This window comes from Corythoichthys intestinalis, unplaced genomic scaffold (assembly GCF_030265065.1).
Source record: "Corythoichthys intestinalis isolate RoL2023-P3 unplaced genomic scaffold, ASM3026506v1 HiC_scaffold_68, whole genome shotgun sequence".
NCBI lineage: Eukaryota > Metazoa > Chordata > Actinopteri > Syngnathiformes > Syngnathidae > Corythoichthys > Corythoichthys intestinalis.
The window spans coordinates 7,501-12,005 of NW_026651637.1; positions in this window are offsets into that span (position 1 = coordinate 7,501).

Consider the following 4,505-nt stretch of genomic DNA (forward strand, 5'->3'; position numbering starts at 1 on the left):
TTGCCCCTGGTAGAATAAATTTTGGTTTCTTGCCCCTGGTAGACTGTATTAATGTTTCTTGCCCCTGGTAGACCGAATTTGCGCTTTGCCCCTGGTAGACTGTATTAATGTTTCTTGCCCCTGGTAGACCGAATTTGCGCTTTGCCCCTGGTAGATGCTATTGTGGTTCCTTGCCCCTGGTAGGCAGACCGGCCACAGCCCAAAGCGGCTTCCACCTCGGCCTTCTGCTAGAGCCCAAGCGGCTTCCACGCCGGCCTTCTGCCATCGCCCAAGCTGCTCTCACGCCCCTGGTAGGCTGACCGGCCACAGCCCAAAGCGGCTTCCACGCCGGCCTTCCGCCATCGCCCAAGCTGCTCTCACGCCCCTGGTAGGCCGACCGGCCACACAGCCCAAAGTGGCTTCCACCTCGGCCTTCTGCTAGAGCCCAAGCGGCTTCCACGCCGGCCTTCTGCCATCGCCCAAGCTGCTCTCACGCCCCTGGTAGGCTGACCGGCCACAGCCCAAAGTGGCTTCCACCTCGGCCTTCTGCTAGAGCCCAAGCGGCTTCCACGCCGGCCTTCTGCCATCGCCCAAGCTGCTCTCACGCCCCTGGTAGGCTGACCGGCCTTCCGCCATCGCCCAAGCTGCTCTCACGCCCCTGGTAGGCCGACCGGCCACACAGCCCAAAGTGGCTTCCACCTCGGCCTTCTGCTAGAGCCCAAGCGGCTTCCACGCCGGCCTTCTGCCATCGCCCAAGCTGCTCTCACGCCCCTGGTAGGCTGACCGGCCACAGCCCAAAGCGGCTTCCACGCCGGCCTTCCGCCATCGCCCAAGCTGCTCTCACGCCCCTGGTAGGCCGACCGGCCACACAGCCCAAAGTGGCTTCCACCTCGGCCTTCTGCTAGAGCCCAAGCGGCTTCCACGCCGGCCTTCTGCCATCGCCCAAGCTGCTCTCACGCCCCTGGTAGGCTGACCGGCCTTCCGCCATCGCCCAAGCTGCTCTCACGCCCCTGGTAGGCCGACCGGCCACACAGCCCAAAGTGGCTTCCACCTCGGCCTTCTGCTAGAGCCCAAGCGGCTTCCACGCCGGCCTTCTGCCATCGCCCAAGCTGCTCTCACGCCCCTGGTAGGCTGACCGGCCACAGCCCAAAGTGGCTTCCACCTCGGCCTTCTGCTAGAGCCCAAGCGGCTTCCACGCCGGCCTTCTGCCATCGCCCAAGCTGCTCTCACGCCCCTGGTAGGCTGACCGGCCTTCCGCCATCGCCCAAGCTGCTCTCACGCCCCTGGTAGGCCGACCGGCCACACAGCCCAAAGTGGCTTCCACCTCGGCCTTCTGCTAGAGCCCAAGCGGCTTCCACGCCGGCCTTCTGCCATCGCCCAAGCTGCTCTCACGCCCCTGGTAGGCTGACCGGCCACAGCCCAAAGTGGCTTCCACCTCGGCCTTCTGCTAGAGCCCAAGCGGCTTCCACGCCGGCCTTCTGCCATCGCCCAAGCTGCTCTCACGCCCCTGGTAGGCTGACCGGCCTTCCGCCATCGCCCAAGCTGCTCTCACGCCCCTGGTAGGCCGACCGGCCACACAGCCCAAAGTGGCTTCCACCTCGGCCTTCTGCTAGAGCCCAAGCGGCTTCCACGCCGGCCTTCTGCCATCGCCCAAGCTGCTCTCACGCCCCTGGTAGGCTGACCGGCCACAGCCCAAAGTGGCTTCCACCTCGGCCTTCTGCTAGAGCCCAAGCGGCTTCCACGCCGGCCTTCTGCCATCGCCCAAGCTGCTCTCACGCCCCTGGTAGGCTGACCGGCCACAGCCCAAAGCGGCTTCCACGCCGGCCTTCCGCCATCGCCCAAGCTGCTCTCACGCCCCTGGTAGGCCGACCGGCCACACAGCCCAAAGTGGCTTCCACCTCGGCCTTCTGCTAGAGCCCAAGCGGCTTCCACGCCGGCCTTCTGCCATCGCCCAAGCTGCTCTCACGCCCCTGGTAGGCTGACCGGCCACAGCCCAAAGCGGCTTCCACGCCGGCCTTCCGCCATCGCCCAAGCTGCTCTCACGCCCCTGGTAGGCCGACCGGCCACACAGCCCAAAGTGGCTTCCACCTCGGCCTTCTGCTAGAGCCCAAGCGGCTTCCACGCCGGCCTTCTGCCATCGCCCAAGCTGCTCTCACGCCCCTGGTAGGCTGACCGGCCTTCCGCCATCGCCCAAGCTGCTCTCACGCCCCTGGTAGGCCGACCGGCCACACAGCCCAAAGTGGCTTCCACCTCGGCCTTCTGCTAGAGCCCAAGCGGCTTCCACGCCGGCCTTCTGCCATCGCCCAAGCTGCTCTCACGCCCCTGGTAGGCTGACCGGCCACAGCCCAAAGCGGCTTCCACGCCGGCCTTCCGCCATCGCCCAAGCTGCTCTCACGCCCCTGGTAGGCCGACCGGCCACACAGCCCAAAGTGGCTTCCACCTCGGCCTTCTGCTAGAGCCCAAGCGGCTTCCACGCCGGCCTTCTGCCATCGCCCAAGCTGCTCTCACGCCCCTGGTAGGCTGACCGGCCTTCCGCCATCGCCCAAGCTGCTCTCACGCCCCTGGTAGGCCGACCGGCCACACAGCCCAAAGTGGCTTCCACCTCGGCCTTCTGCTAGAGCCCAAGCGGCTTCCACGCCGGCCTTCTGCCATCGCCCAAGCTGCTCTCACGCCCCTGGTAGGCTGACCGGCCACAGCCCAAAGTGGCTTCCACCTCGGCCTTCTGCTAGAGCCCAAGCGGCTTCCACGCCGGCCTTCTGCCATCGCCCAAGCTGCTCTCACGCCCCTGGTAGGCTGACCGGCCTTCCGCCATCGCCCAAGCTGCTCTCACGCCCCTGGTAGGCCGACCGGCCACACAGCCCAAAGTGGCTTCCACCTCGGCCTTCTGCTAGAGCCCAAGCGGCTTCCACGCCGGCCTTCTGCCATCGCCCAAGCTGCTCTCACGCCCCTGGTAGGCTGACCGGCCACAGCCCAAAGTGGCTTCCACCTCGGCCTTCTGCTAGAGCCCAAGCGGCTTCCACGCCGGCCTTCTGCCATCGCCCAAGCTGCTCTCACGCCCCTGGTAGGCTGACCGGCCACAGCCCAAAGCGGCTTCCACGCCGGCCTTCCGCCATCGCCCAAGCTGCTCTCACGCCCCTGGTAGGCCGACCGGCCACACAGCCCAAAGTGGCTTCCACCTCGGCCTTCTGCTAGAGCCCAAGCGGCTTCCACGCCGGCCTTCTGCCATCGCCCAAGCTGCTCTCACGCCCCTGGTAGGCTGACCGGCCTTCCGCCATCGCCCAAGCTGCTCTCACGCCCCTGGTAGGCCGACCGGCCACACAGCCCAAAGTGGCTTCCACCTCGGCCTTCTGCTAGAGCCCAAGCGGCTTCCACGCCGGCCTTCTGCCATCGCCCAAGCTGCTCTCACGCCCCTGGTAGGCTGACCGGCCACAGCCCAAAGCGGCTTCCACGCCGGCCTTCCGCCATCGCCCAAGCTGCTCTCACGCCCCTGGTAGGCCGACCGGCCACACAGCCCAAAGTGGCTTCCACCTCGGCCTTCTGCTAGAGCCCAAGCGGCTTCCACGCCGGCCTTCTGCCATCGCCCAAGCTGCTCTCACGCCCCTGGTAGGCTGACCGGCCTTCCGCCATCGCCCAAGCTGCTCTCACGCCCCTGGTAGGCCGACCGGCCACACAGCCCAAAGTGGCTTCCACCTCGGCCTTCTGCTAGAGCCCAAGCGGCTTCCACGCCGGCCTTCTGCCATCGCCCAAGCTGCTCTCACGCCCCTGGTAGGCTGACCGGCCACAGCCCAAAGTGGCTTCCACCTCGGCCTTCTGCTAGAGCCCAAGCGGCTTCCACGCCGGCCTTCTGCCATCGCCCAAGCTGCTCTCACGCCCCTGGTAGGCTGACCGGCCTTCCGCCATCGCCCAAGCTGCTCTCACGCCCCTGGTAGGCCGACCGGCCACACAGCCCAAAGTGGCTTCCACCTCGGCCTTCTGCTAGAGCCCAAGCGGCTTCCACGCCGGCCTTCTGCCATCGCCCAAGCTGCTCTCACGCCCCTGGTAGGCTGACCGGCCACAGCCCAAAGTGGCTTCCACCTCGGCCTTCTGCTAGAGCCCAAGCGGCTTCCACGCCGGCCTTCTGCCATCGCCCAAGCTGCTCTCACGCCCCTGGTAGGCTGACCGGCCTTCCGCCATCGCCCAAGCTGCTCTCACGCCCCTGGTAGGCCGACCGGCCACACAGCCCAAAGTGGCTTCCACCTCGGCCTTCTGCTAGAGCCCAAGCGGCTTCCACGCCGGCCTTCTGCCATCGCCCAAGCTGCTCTCACGCCCCTGGTAGGCTGACCGGCCACAGCCCAAAGTGGCTTCCACCTCGGCCTTCTGCTAGAGCCCAAGCGGCTTCCACGCCGGCCTTCTGCCATCGCCCAAGCTGCTCTCACGCCCCTGGTAGGCTGACCGGCCACAGCCCAAAGCGGCTTCCACGCCGGCCTTCCGCCATCGCCCAAGCTGCTCTCACGCCCCTGGTAGGCCGACCGGCCACACAGCCCAAA